Raw genomic sequence first — 15,210 nt, forward strand, 5'->3', positions numbered from 1 at the left:
CCCAACCCAGGGATCGAACACAGGTCACCACATTTCTTACAATTGCCTCCTTGCATAATAATATATAATAAATACTGTTTGCATTTTTCTAACATAACATACATTTTTCCCCTTAAATAAACTATGTTGTTAACTTTTCTCACCTTTTTATAAAGACGGAAATTTTAAAATCTTGACCAGAACAGAAAAGAATAATAAACAAAGCAAAAATGCCAAAAATCTTTCCATTTAGTAACCACTAACACTGATGGGATCATGCCACAAATGCTGTTTTAAAGTCAAAATTTTTCTTAACTATATGTTTTGAGGATATTCCCAAGTAAATGTATATGGCTATAAATATCCTTTATAATGTTTATATAGTATTTTACAGTATTTAGATGAATATAGCGAAGTTTAACAAGTCTTGTTCTATGGATATTCAGATAACTTTTCACTCTTTTTAAAATTTTTTTATTCTTATTGGAGTGTAGTTGATTTACAATGTTGCTTTAGTTTCAGGTGTACAGCAAGGTGAATCAGCTATGTATATACATATGGCCACTGTTACTGTTTTTTAGATTCTTTTTCCCTATAGGTCATTACAGAGTACTGAGTAGAGTTACCTGTGCTATAAGTACGTCCTTATTAGCTATCTGTTTTGCATATAGTAGTGTATATATTGTCAATCCCAGTCTCCCAGTTTATCCCCTTCTTTCCCCATTGGAAACTCCAGTACTTTGGCCACCTCATGCGAAGAGTTGACTCATTGGAAAAGACCCTGATGCTGGGAGGGATTGGAGGCAGGAGGAGAAGGGGACGACAGAGGATGAGATGGCTGGATGGCATCACTGACTCGATGGACGTGAGTCTCAGTGAACTCCGGGAGTTGGTGATGGACAGGGAGGCCTGGCATGCTGCGATTCATGGGGTCGCAAAGAGTCGGACACGACTGAGCGACTGAACTGAACTGAACCATGAGTTTGTTTTCTACATCTGTGACTCTATTTCTGTTTTATAAATAAGTTTATTTGTACTATTTTTCTAGATTCCACATATAAAAAATATATGATATTTATCTTTCTCTGTCTGACTTCACTCAGTATGACAATCTCAAGATCCATCCATGTTGCTGCAAATGGAATTATTTTGTTCTTTTTTAAGGCTGAGTACTATTCCATTGTATATATGTACCACGTATTCTTTACCCACTCCTGTCAATAGACATTTAGGTTGCTTCCATGTCTTGTAATATTGTAAATAGTGCTGCTGTGAATATTGAGGTACAGGTATCTTTTCAAATTATAGTTTTCTCCAGATATATTTCCAATCGTGGGATTGCTGAATCATATGGCACTTCTATATTTAGTTTTTTCAAATATTTGAAATTCAAGAAAGATCCAAATGGTAGAGTACTAGGTCACCTTTAAGATTATTTTTAGAAGAATATTTAATGACATGGGAATATGCCCAGAATATATTATTATCAAGTGAAAGAATAAGGTTACAAAAGAGTAACTGCAGTATTATTCTAACTAAATCTGTACATGTATATAGAGCGAAAAAAAAACCCTGTAAGGATATACATTAAAATGAAGATTAAAAAAAAAAAACAAATGAAGAGTAGTTATATCCAGGGGAGTATTACAGGGGATATTTTTTTTTCTCTTTGTAGCTTTCTGCATATTCCAAATTCTCTACCATGACAACTATTACTTTTACATTGGGGAGAAAATGATCAATTTTGCTAAAAATATTATCAATAATAACAAAAGCTTTGGCCTTGATATTGGTGTAACAAATCAGAAAGTGTGGAGTTATGAGATTTGGGGACAGTTTCTTTCACTAAGCTTTGGGAAAACTCAGTTGATCATATTTGTGAGCAACTAGCCTGGAGAAGGCAATGGCAACCCACTCCAGTACTCTTGCCTGGAAAATCCCATGGGCAGAGGAGCCTGGTGGGCTGCAGTCCATGGGGTCGCTAAGAGTTGGACACGACTGAGCGACTTTATTTTCACTTTTCACTTTCATGCATTGGAGAAGGAAATGGCAACCCACTCCAGTATTCTTGCCTGGAGAATCCCAGGGATGGGGAAGCCTGATGGGCTGCCTCTTTGGGGTCACACAGAGTTGGACACCACTGAAGCGACGTAGCAGCAGCAGCAGCAGCCTGGAGATGTTCTGATAAAAGAAAGAAAGCTTTGAAAGCTTCAAGTTATGTGCCCGCTCCAGGTCATCATATACCAGCTTTACTTGGATTATTCATCAGATGAAACTTCAGTCTGGTTGTAAATTTAAGCAAGCTGTTAGATGGCAACATGGAACATCACTATACACTGAGATAAGCAAGCCCCATTTGCTTCATAATATGAATACATGTATCTATAAGATGAGCTTCATTATAAAAATCAAGTTTCTGACTGTCAGGACACACACCATTAGTGACACATGGTGCAAGTTAAAAAAAAAATAGCATTTATTGAAGGAAAATGTATAAAAGAGGAGAAGGAAAGAATGTGCAATCCTCCAGAACTCACATTGTCCCACTGCTTACCGTGGCCAGTGTTCCACCAAATGACCCACCACCAAGATGCCCCACATACTGTAGTTCTAGGTTCAGGAGGCCAGGAGACATCGATGCAACTGTGTAACATAGTGGAGACCTCCTAGATGGACGAGTGGCTTTATTAAAAAGGGAAGCCTCCAGACCCAGTAGCTGCTACCAGCCTGTCCTTTTCTTGAGCTAACTAGACCTTTTGAGACAGACTGTCCCTAAGCTCCTCAAAGTAGAGAGGACATCAGCCTTCAGAGCCATTCCAATAAGTCTTGCTTCACTGGTTTTTGTGCATTTAGAACTGAGACCGAGTTTCTCACAACTGCCAGATGCCTGGATCACCACAACAGGTTTCTTCCACAGAATAGGAAATGAGAGCTATTCTTCTACTTGGAAACTTGTCATCCATTATATGGAAACTCAAGATTTCCCACAAGGCCTTGCCCAAAGTATAGCCATTGCCTTTGTTCAAGGTCTTCCATGTACAACTGGGAGTGACTTATCCTCTGTCATTCTGCTGGAGGCTCTTCCAGCTCCAATATTCTGATGGGGTGACACCAACGATGGCTTCCAAGACTCACTCTAGCTCCTCAGTGGTCTCTCTTCTGGTGACATTTTGAACTCCCAAACCATTTCAGTCATATATGCAGTCCTTCATCTCCTGTCATGAATCTGCTGTTTCTTTTATGTGAGTCTTGGGATTTTCTATTTGTGTAACGCACTTCAGTCACTTTTTAAACTGATGTATTTTTCCATAGTGAAGTGATGTCTTCCATGTTGAAACAGGAACTATGCAGAAGGGGCCCTGTCTCAAGACTGTTATGCCCTGAAATCTATTGAAGACAAAAGCCCCCTCACAGCTCTCAGTGGCCTTCCAAAGACAGTACGGAGTTGTGCTTTTTCTTCTCATAAGAATTCCTTTTATGATAAGTTTAACATTTCTCCAAAGAAAATGTTACAGTACCACAAACTTCTAAGTTGGCATTTACTTAGTTTTTACAAGAGGGATATTTAAAATTTACACATGGCTTACATCTGAACATCTTGAGGTTTTGCAGGTACCTCAAAGGGTAACTCTAAAAACAAAACTTAAGGCTACCACATTTTCACAGGTAAATAGAAGCTCGTCCATGTGACTAGTTCTAAGTCAATACACTTAAATCCTTGGAGCTTCACTGGGTTCTCACCCCAGGTGGCCAGCTGCTTGCCAGGGAAGTGCACTGGGCCAGCCATGTTCCCAATGTGTGATTCACTGACACATGGGTTGTGTGAAGCAACCCATGGGAGCAGTGAATTATCTACCTCCTTATCCCCTCAAACTTACCCAGAGATTCTCTCAGTAAAGGCAGCTGTGCCATGGACTCACTACCAGCTTTTCATTATGAGGCTTGTTTTGTAAAATAAAGCCCTTTACAACCCCTCAATTAACAGTGATCCTACTCTTCTCCTTTGGGAGAAAATAAACCAAAGCTCCCATACCCTCTGCAGCACAAAAAGCTGTTTTTGAAACACTAAAAAAAAACAAAGTTTCATAAAGGAGAAAATAAAAATTGTCCATGTTTACACATCCACAATAGACTCCCATTGATATCTTGGCCTGTTTATTTACATGGTTTTTCTTTCTGTCTCCCCCTTCTTCCCTCCTTCTCTCCTTTTTCTTATTTCTCTCTCTTCCTTTCTTTTTTCTTTTGTTTTGTGTAGGAGGGGTGCTTTTTGTAATTTTATTGGAGTATGGTTGATTTACAATGTTGTGTTAGTTTCAGGTATACAAAAAAGTGATTTATATATATTCATTCATTTTCAGATTCTTTTCTCATATAGGTTATCACAGATTATTGACTAGAGTTCCCTATGCTGTACAGTAGGTCCTTGTTGGTTATCTCTTTTATACATAGTAGTATGTGTATGTTAATCCCAACCTACTAATTTATCCCTCCCCTGCACGTTTCCCCTTTGGTAACCAACAAGTTTGTTCTCTATGTCTGTGAGTCTGTTTCTGTTTTTGTAAATAAGTTCATATGTATCATTTTTCAGATGCACATGTAAGTGATATCATATATATTTGTATTTGTCTGAATTACTTCACATAGTATGATAATCTCTAGGTCCACCCGTTTTGCTGCAAATGGCATTATTTCATTTTTTATGGCTGGGTAGTATTCCATTGTATATATGTACCACTTCTTTATCCATTCCTCTGTTGATGGACATTTATGTTTGCTTTCATGTCTTGGGTATTCTAAATAGTGCTGCTATGAACATTGGGGTGCATGTATCCTTTCAAAGTATGGTTTTCATTGGATATGCCCAGGAGTGGGATTATAGGATCATATGGCAGCTCTATTTTTAGCTTTTTAAGGGATCTCCATACTGTTTTCCATAGTGGCTGTACCAATTTACATTCCCACCAATAGTGTAGGAGAGTCCCCTTTTCTCCATACCCTCTCCAGCATTTATTGTTTGTAGGCTTTTTGATAATGGCCATTCTGACCAATATGTTTTCTTCCTTTCTTTCTGATTTTTTATATATATATTTTTTCAAATAGTCTTTCAAACCCTAAATCCACCATCAGAAAATTACTAGAGCTAATCAATGAATATAGTAAAGTTGCAGGCTATAAAATTAACACACAGAAATCCCTTGCATTCCTATACACTAACAATGAGAAAACAGAAAGAAATTAAGGAAACAATCCCATTCACCACTGAGATAAAAAGAATAAAATACTTAGGAATAAATCTACCTAAAGAAACAAAAGACCTATATGTAGAAAATTATAAAACACTGATGAATGAAATCAAAGATGACACAAATAAATGGAGAAATATACCATGTTCATGTATTGGAAGAATCAATAGAGTAAAAATGAGTAAACTACCCAAAGCAATCTATAGATTCAATGCAATCCCTATCAAGCTACCAATGGTATTTTTCACAGAACTAGAACAAATAATTTCACAGTCTGTATGATGCAGAGTACATCATGAGAAACGCTGGGCTGGAGGAAGCACAAGCTGGAATCAACATTGCCGGGAGAAATATCAATAACCTCAGATAAGCAGATGACACCACGCTTATAGCAGAAAGTGAAGTAGAACTAAAGAGCCTCTTGATGAAAGTGAAAGAAGAGAGTGAAAAAGTTGGCTTAAAGCTCAACATTCAGAAAACTAAGATCATGGCATCCGGTCCCATCACTTCATGGCAAATAGACTGAGAAACGGTGGCTGACTTTATTTTTCTGGGCTCCAAAATCACGGCAGATGTTGATTGCAGCCATGAAATTAAAAGGTGCTTACTCCTTGGAAGGAAAGTTATGACCAACCTAGACAGCATATTAAAAAGCAGAGACATTACTTTGCCAACGAAGGTTCGTCTAGTCAAGGCTATGGTTTTTCCAGTTGCTATGTATGGATGTGAGAGTTGGACTCTAAAGAAAGCTGAGCACCAAAGAATTGATGCTTTTGAACTGTGGTGTTGGAGAAGACTCTTGAGAGTCCCTTGGACTGCAAGGAGATCCAACCAGTCCATACTAAAGGAGATCAGTCCTGGGTGTTCATTGGAGGGACTGATATTGAAGCTGAAACTCCAGTACTTTGGCCACTTGATGCAGAGAGCTGATTCATTTGAAAAGTCCCTGATTCTGGAAAAGATTGAGGGCAGGAGGAGAAGGGGATGACAGAGGATGAGATAGTTGGATGGCATCACCAACACAATGGACATGAGTTTGGGTGAACTCTGGGAGTTGGTGATGGACAGGGAGGCCTGGCATGCTGCGGTTCATGGGGTTGCAAAGAGTCGGACACGACTGAGCGACTGAACTGAACTGAACTATGCAAATACAAAAAAAACCCTCGAATACCCAAAGCCATTTTGAGAAAGAAGAATGGAATTGGAGGAATCAACCTGCCTGACTTCAGGCTCCACTACAAAGCCACAGTCATCAAGACAGTATGGTACTGGCACAAAGAAATATAGATCAATGGAACAAAATAGGAAGCCCAGAGATAAATCCATGCACCTATGGACACCTTATCTTTGACAAAGGAGGCAAGAATATACAATGGAGAAAAGACAATCTCTTTAATAAGTGATGCTGAGAAAGCTGGTCAACCACTTGTAAAAGAATGAAACTAGAACACTTTCTAACACCATACACAAAAATAAATTCAAAATGGATTAAAGATCTAAATGTAAGACCAGAAACTATAAAACTCCTAGAGGAAAACATAGGCAAAACACTGTCTGACATAAAGCACAGCAAGATCCTCTATGACCCACCTCCCAGAGTAATGGAAATAAAAGCAAAAATAAACAAATGGGACCTAATTAAACTTAAAAACTCTTGCACAACGAAGGAAACTATAAGCAGTGTGAAAAGACAGCCTTCAGAATGGGAGAAAATAATAGCAAATGAAGCAAATGACAAAGAATTAATCTCAAAAATATACAAGCAGCTCATGCAGCTCAATAATAGAAAAATAAACAACCCAGTCAATCAAGAAAGGGGCCAAAGAACTAAACAGACATTTCTCCAAAGAATACATACAGAAGGCTAAAAAACACATGAAAAGATGCTCAACATCACTCATTATCAGAGAAATGCAAATCAAAACCACAATGAGGTACCATTTCATGCCAATCAGAATGACTGCGATCCAAAAGTCTACAAGCAATACATGCTGGAGAGGGTGTGGAGAAAAGGGAACCATCTTACACTGTTGGTGGGAATGCAATCTAGTACAGCCACTATGGAGAACAGTGTGGAGATTCCTTAAAAAACTGGAAATAGAACTGCCATATGACCCAGCAATCCCACTGCTGGGCATACACACTGAGGAAACCAGAATCGAAAGAGACACGGGTACCCCAATGTTCATTGCAGCACTGTTTATAATAACCAGGACATGGAAGCAACCTAGATGTCCATCAGCAGACGAATGGATAAGAAAAAAATAAAGTCTATCACTTTTTCCCCTCTATTTGCCATGAAGTGATGGGACCAGATGCCATAATCTAGTTTTCTGAATCTTGAGCTTTAAGCCAACCTTTTCACTGTCCTCTTTCACTTTCATCAAGAGGCTCTTTAGTTCTTCTTCACTTTCTGCCATAAGCGTGGTGTTACCTGCATATCTGAGGTTATTGATATTTCTCCTGGCAGTCTTGATTCCAGCATGTTTCATCCAGCCTGGCATTTCTCATGATGTACTCTGCATATAAGGTAAATAAGCACGGTGACATTATACGGCCTTGACATACTCCTTTCCCAATTTGGAACCAGTCTTTTGTTCCGTGTCCAGTTCTACTGTTGCTTCTTGACCTGTATACAGATTTCTCAAGAGGCAGGTCAGGTAGTCTGGTATTCCCATCTTTTTAAGAATTTTCCACAGTGTTGTGATCTACAGAGTCAAAGGCTTTGGCGTAGTCAATAAAGCAGAAATAAATGTTCTGGAATGCTCTTGCTTTTTTGATGATCCAATGAATGTTGGCAATTTGAGTCTCTGGTTCCTCTGCCATTCCTAAATCCAGCTTGAACATCTGGAAGTTCATGGTTCACGTAATTTTGAATCCTGGCTTGGAGAAGTTTAAGCATCACTTTGCTAGTGTGTGAGATGAGTGCAATTGTGTGGTAGTTTGAGCATTCTTTGGCATTGCCTTTCTTTGGGATTGGAACAAAAACTGACCTTTTCCAGTCCTGTGGCCACTGCTGAGTTTTCCAAATTTGCTGGCATATTGAATGCAGCACTTTCACAGCATCATCTTTTAGGATGTGAAATAGCTCAACTAGAATTCCATCACCTTAACTAGCTTTGTTTGTAGTGATGCTTCCTAAGGCCCCCCTTGAGTTTGCATTCCAGGATACCTGGCTCTAGGTGAGTGATCACACCATCATGATTATCTGGGTTGTGAAGATCTTTTTTGTATAGTTCTTCTGTGTATTCTTGCCACCTCTTCTTAAAATCTTCTGCTTCTGTTAGGTCCATACCATTTCTGTCCTTTATTGTGCCCATTTTGCATGAAATGTTCCCTTGGTATCTCTAATTTTCTTGAAGAGATCTCTAGTCTTTCCCATTCTATTTTTTCCTCTATTTCTTTGCACTGATCACTAAGGAAGTCTTTCTTATCCCCCCTTGCTATTCTTTGGAACTCTGCATTCAAATGGGTATATCTTTCCTTTTCTCTTTTTCCTTTCACGTCTCTTCTTTTCTCAGCTATTTGTAAGGCCTCCTCAGACAACCATTTTGCCTTGTTGCATTTCTTTTTCTTTGGGATGGTCTTGATCAGTGCGTCCTGTACATGTCACAAACCTCCATCCATAGTTCATCAGGCACTCTGTCTATCAGATCTAATCCCTTGAATCTATTTCTCACTTCCACTGTATAATCGTAAGGGATTTGATTTAGGTCATACCTGAATGGTCTAGTAGTTTTCCCTACTTTCTTCAATTTAAGTCTGAATTTGACAATAAGAAGTTCATGATCTGAGCCACAATCAGCTCCCAGTCTTGTTTTTGCTGGCTGTATAGGGCTTCTCCATCTTTGGCTGCAAGGAATATAATCAGTTTGATTTTGGTATTGACCACCTAGTAATGTCCATGTGTAGAGTCTTGTGTTGTTGGAAGAGGGTGTTTGCTATTACCAGTGTGTTTTCTTGGCAAAACTCTATTAGCCTTTGCCCTGTTTCATCCTGTACTCCAAAGCCAAATTTGCCTGTTACTCAAGGTATCTCTTGACTTCCTACTTTTGCATTCCAGTCCCCTATAATGAAAAGGACATCTTTTTGGGGTGTTAGTTCTAGAATGTCTTGTAGGTCTTAATAGAACCATTCAACTTCAGCTTCTTCAGCATTACTGGTTGGGGCATAGACTTGGATTACTGTGATATTGAATGGTTTGCCTTGGAAATGAACAGAGATCATTCTGTTGTTCTTGAGATTGCATCCAAGTACTGCATTTCAAACTCTTTCGTTGACTATGATGGCTACTCCATTTCTTCTAAGGGATTCTTGCCCGCAGTAGTAGATATAATGGTCATCTGAGTTAAATTCACCCATTCCAGTCCATTTTAGTTCACTGATTCCTAAAATGTTGATATTCACTCTTGCCATCTCCTGTTTGACTACTTCCAATTTGCCTTGATTCATGGACCTAACATTCCGGGTTCCTATGCAGTATTGCTCTTTACAGCATAAGACTTTATTTCCATCACCAGTCACATCCACACCTCGGTTTTGTTTTTGCTTTGGTTCCATCTCTTCATTCTTTCTGGAGTTATTTCTCCCCTGATCTCCAGTAGCTTATTGGGCACCTGCGGACCTGGGTAGTTCATCTTTCAGTGTCCTATCTTTTTGCCTTTTCATACTGTTCATGGGGTTATCAAGGCAAGAATACTGAAGTGGTTTGCCATTCCCTTCTCCAGTGGACCACGTTTTGTCAGAACTCTCCACCATGACCCGTCTGTTTTGGGTGGCCTTACATGGCATGGCTCATAGTTTCATTGAGGTAGACAAGGCTGTGGTCCATGTGATCATTTTGGTTGGTTTTCTGTGGTTGTGGTTTTCAGTCTGTCTGCCCTCTGATGGATAAGGACAAGGGGCTTATGGAAGCTTCCTGACAGGAGAGACTGACTGAGGAAGAAACTGGGTCTTGTTCTGATTGGTGGGGCCATGCTCAGTAAATCTTTAATCCAATTTTCTGTTGATGGGCAGGGCTGTGTTCCCTCCCTGTTATTTGACCTGAGGCCAAACTATGGTGGAGGTAATGAGGGTAATGGTGACCTCCTTCAAAATGTCCCATGTACACACTGCTATACTCAGTGCCCCCAACCCTGCAGCAGGCCACCACCGACCCACACCTCCACGGGAGACTCCTGGACACTCATGGGCAAGTCTGGGTCAGTTTCTTGTGGGGTCACTGCCCCTTTCTCCTGGGTCCTGGTGCACTCAAGGTTCTGTTTGTGCCCTCCAAGTTTCTGTTTCCCCAGTCCTGTGTAAGTTCTGGTGGCCCTATGTTGGGGTTAATAGCAACCTCCTTCAAGAGGGCTTATACCGTACCCAGGTCTGCTGCACCCAGAGCCCTTGCCCCTTTAGCAGACCATTGCTGACCCATACCTCCTCAGGAGACACTGAAAGACAGTTCTATTTCAGTCTCTGGGGGGGTCTCTGGGTCCTGGTGTGCACAAGGTATGTTTGAGCCCTCTGAGCATCCCTGGTGGGTATGGGGTTTGATTCTAAATGCAATTTTGCCCCTCCTACCATCTTGCTGGGGCTTCTTCTTTGCCCTTGGACATGGGGTATCTCCTCAAATTAACTCCAGTGCTGCGTAGTCGCCACTCCAGTGCCTACTGTCTTGCTGGGGCTGGAGTAATTAGCCCCCAATTAAAATAAATTAATTAATTTTAAAAATTAGTCTTTCTGTGAACATAATGCATGCTTATTTTGAAGAATTCCAATAGTTTAAAAAAAAGTACAAAGTTAAAGAAGTGAACAGTCACCCACCAAACACCATCCAGAAGCATTTATCGCTGACATTAGGGGAGTTCCAGCCAACTACCTGGGCTCATACAAAAAGATAGATAAGTAGATAATGACAGATACAGAGAGGGAAGCTTTTTAGAAATGCTATTTCTTAATTAAAGTAAGAATAAAATAGCTAAGTGCTATTTTCTTTTAAATGTTTTTAATTTCATGTGAATATCACATAAAATAAGAAATTGATGTGAAACTGAAGAACTCCTAATGATTTTTCTTCATCACAGGCTAGTATTTTCTAAGACATTCTTGAGTTTAAGGGGGAAAAAAGATTCTAAACTGTTGTTAAGGGGTTGGAGTTGGAATGTTGAAACTCCCAGTTTAGACAGTACTGACTCTTTGCTACAAACAATGAGGAAATTCATACTTTCCCACCACCCCTCACCTCTCCCCACTTTCCAGTGTTTGATGGTTGTATATTCTTTTCTCCTTGGCAATTTAGAGCCTTATCCTACTCTTTGATGGCTGAATAGGGGCAAAGTCTTACAAATGACTTTTCCTCCCTGAACTTCTCTTAGGAGGGGTTTCTGATGTTCCATTTGTCCTGTGCTGAGTCCTAGGCTTTCCACCTGCTCCATCCAGTGTGTCACTGAAGTCCCTGCCTCCAGCCGCCTCAGCACCTCTCCCACTAGCCCCTCACATGCTAGCGGTAGAGGGGGGACAGCTCCCTTAAGGTGATGGGAACTTGTTTCTCTACCATTTCCCCCTATCTCTTAATGTTTCTCAACCAACTGAATAAGGAATCATTCAAGATTTTGGCGGCCAAAGCCTCCTTTTCCTTCTGGTACTTTCCATAACTCACTGCTGTGGGGCTTGTCTCTTTAAAGAAAAATAGGATCATAAGAAAAAACATAGCTTAGGGAAAGTATGTGGAATATTTCAAAGGGTAAACACAAGCAGTTTACCTAATAAAGGAGGTTTCTGATGAGGTTCGAAGCCCTTCATCAGGATAAATTATAGTAAGTGCTAGGTAACAGAAAAATATGGAAATAAAAAGCACAGCAGGGGTGGTGAGTTGGTGAAAGGAATCTCAGAGGCATCAGTGACAATACTGAGGAACATTTTATATTTACCATGCAGCACAAGCTAAATAGAGGACATCTTTTCCCCCTGCCTCCCTGCACACATGGTCCCGGGATGAATAAAATTTAGTCCCTGAACTAATGATGATGATTGCCTTATTAAAATGTGTTTTAAGAATATTTGCCCTCAAAAATAAACAATAGAAATGTCCATCAATCACAGTCCAACAACACACACTTTTTAGAAAGTCAAGAAAGAATGACTCAGAGAAACTTTGGATCACAGTAAGCCCTGGTGGCTCAGTTGGTAAAGAATCCACCTGCAATGCAGGAGACGCCATGGATGCAGATTCAATCCCTGGGTCGGGAAGATCTCCTGGAGAAGGAAATGGCAACCCATTCCAGTATTCTTGCCTGGAAAATTCCATGGACAGAGGAGCCTGGTAGGCTACAATCAATGGGGTCACAAGAGTTGGACATGACTTAGCAACTAAACCATCAAGCCCATCTAACTAAGAATAGCCTCTTTTGAAGGACTATGACACTCTGTTCAGAACTGTGTCTTTGGTTTGTTAGGCTGCTTTCTGAGATGGCTCTCAGTGATCCCCACCTCCTAGTGTTTATATCTTTGTGCAGTCCTCTCCCTTGGAATGTGGGTGGGGCCTCTAAATTGTTTCCAACTGGAAAAATATGACAAAAGTGATGGGATGTCACTTTGATGGTTAGGTGACAAGTGATTATGACTTCTGTCTTATTAACAGACTCTGTTGACATCTCAGTTTGGATGTTTTGAAGTAGCAAGTGACCATGTGGGAGAAGCTGAGAAAGGTCCCAACCAACAGCCAGCAGGGAACAGAATGCTTCTGATGACCACAGAGTGAGCTTGTAACCAGGTTCTTCCCCTGCTGAACATTCAGATGAGACTGAGACCCCAGACTACCAGCACCTTGATTAGTCTCATGAAAATCCCTGAAGCAGAGATCCTGGGCTCCTGACTCACAGAAATGGGGTCACACACTCTGAAGTATGTGTTGTTTTAAGCCACTAAGACATGGAGTAATTTGTTAGCCCCAACAAGTATGGGGCTTCCCAGGTGGCGCTAGAGGTAAAGAATCCACCTGCCAATGCAGGAGACATAAGAGAGATGCAGGTTTGATCCCTGGGTTGGGAAGATCCCCTGGAGGAGGACATGGCAACCCACTCCAGTATTCTTTCCTGGAGAATCCTGTGGACAAAGGAGCCTGGACAGCTACAGTCCATAGGGTCACAGATTCAGACATGACTGAAGCAACATAACACAGCACAAGTATAACTAATACACTTAAATTCACATATACTAATATATACCACCTCTGGGCAGTTCAGCCTGATGGAGAATTACTGAGCCAAGACAAACATGTGAGAATGTCAAGAGTAGTTACGGGGAGTTTACAAAACAAGAGTGAAGTTAATGTGGATCACATTTTTAGTTCAATTGGCTATGACAAACCGCTGCTATTTAAAATTAACATTCTGTCTCAGTAATTTACACAGTTGCTTTTTACTACTGACTCTTCTTACTATATTTTCTTTTTTTTAATTTAAATTTATTTATTTTAATTGGAGGCTAATTACTTTACAATATTGTATTGGTTTTGCCATACATCAACATGAATCTGCCATGGGTATACACATGTTCCCCATCCTGAACCCCCCTCCCACCTCCCTCCCCATACCATCCCTCTTTCAGTACAACACTTATAATTATTATTGGAGTTTCCTCATGAATTCAGTGTAAAACTCCAGAGATAAATGACTGTAAATTACTGAGATAGAATGTTTGTCTTGAATTTAAGATACTTCTAGCTTTAGATACTAACGTTTGGATGCTCTCATTGATTTGACTTTTTGAAGTGATTTCCAAAAAATTTATTTGGGTATATTTTTTTAAACTTGTTTTCAGTACATCTTTGTCTTCACATGGTTCAGTTATAATATGTATTCTTATAACATTTATTTCAAATTCCCATCTTTCAAGTGAGTAAAATAATACATCTCTCAAACATGTCAAGGGTATTAAAGATGATGCTTAAAGTACCATGGAACTGAAAAGTGCTATTAAATTCATTTTTATCGAGTCTGCTCTTATGAGCCATTATCACATCACACTTTTACACAGGCTCTGGATTATCTACTGCCACCCAGAGAACAGGGAGTTCAGGCTTATTATGTGAATCATTTGGTGCTTATATCAATCAAAGTTTTTGGCTGCAAGCAGCAGACACTCTGGCTTACTTAAATGCACAAGGAATGATTAACTGGTGTCATGTGGCTCATAAAATCCTCCGTAGGGCCAGAAAATAAGGTTTGGGAGGCTGTGCAGCCAGGAAAATGCTTCATATCACACCTCAGAGCTGGAACCACAGAGACACCATTAGTGCTTCCCCTGGGCTTTGATACCCTGTGTACTGCTGACTGCTGGACACCACTATGAAGACTACTGCTCTCTTTGGAGAAATGACTGATTCCAGGCATGGGGCAGGTATAAAGTGAGCCTGGAGCATCTTCTCGTTCAGAAAGCAGGGAAGTGATCAAGCAATGGAGACACATCCAAAGGACAATGGGGCTGGCTGGAAGGGACTCCCACTGGCTGAATTTGGGATAACTTGAGGATCACAATGAGTAATGATAGTAGTGAATTACAACAAAAGGAAATCAGTGAGTCCACAGTCAAAGATAAAGGTGGGATGAGGAAAACTTCTTTACAAAATAATGTCAGTTTAGACATATAGAAGGAATGATAGAATTTGAAAATCACCATTTCACAACCAACAACATAATGACTAGTTCAGGCAAAAAAAAAAACATACCAATGAATACTAAAACCAATGGGTGAAAGGTTAGTGGGTAACTGAATATTCATATAATCTCAAAGTATCACCTCCCAGATTACTTATTAATTTCAAAGGGGAAAAAGATATATTTGCCCTAGAGAGATATGGTGGACCCCCACCCCTTAAACAAATGATCAAACTTAGCATCTCCAGTAATGGGACAAACTGATACCATCTTCCTCCTGATATGATTCAGTGGAAGGACACAGTAGAAATATGTAGAATTCTTGTCAAAAATGTTTAACCAATATCTAA

The sequence above is a fragment of the Bos indicus x Bos taurus genome, chromosome X, assembly GCF_003369695.1.
Source record: "Bos indicus x Bos taurus breed Angus x Brahman F1 hybrid chromosome X, Bos_hybrid_MaternalHap_v2.0, whole genome shotgun sequence".
NCBI classification, from domain to species: domain Eukaryota; kingdom Metazoa; phylum Chordata; class Mammalia; order Artiodactyla; family Bovidae; genus Bos; species Bos indicus x Bos taurus.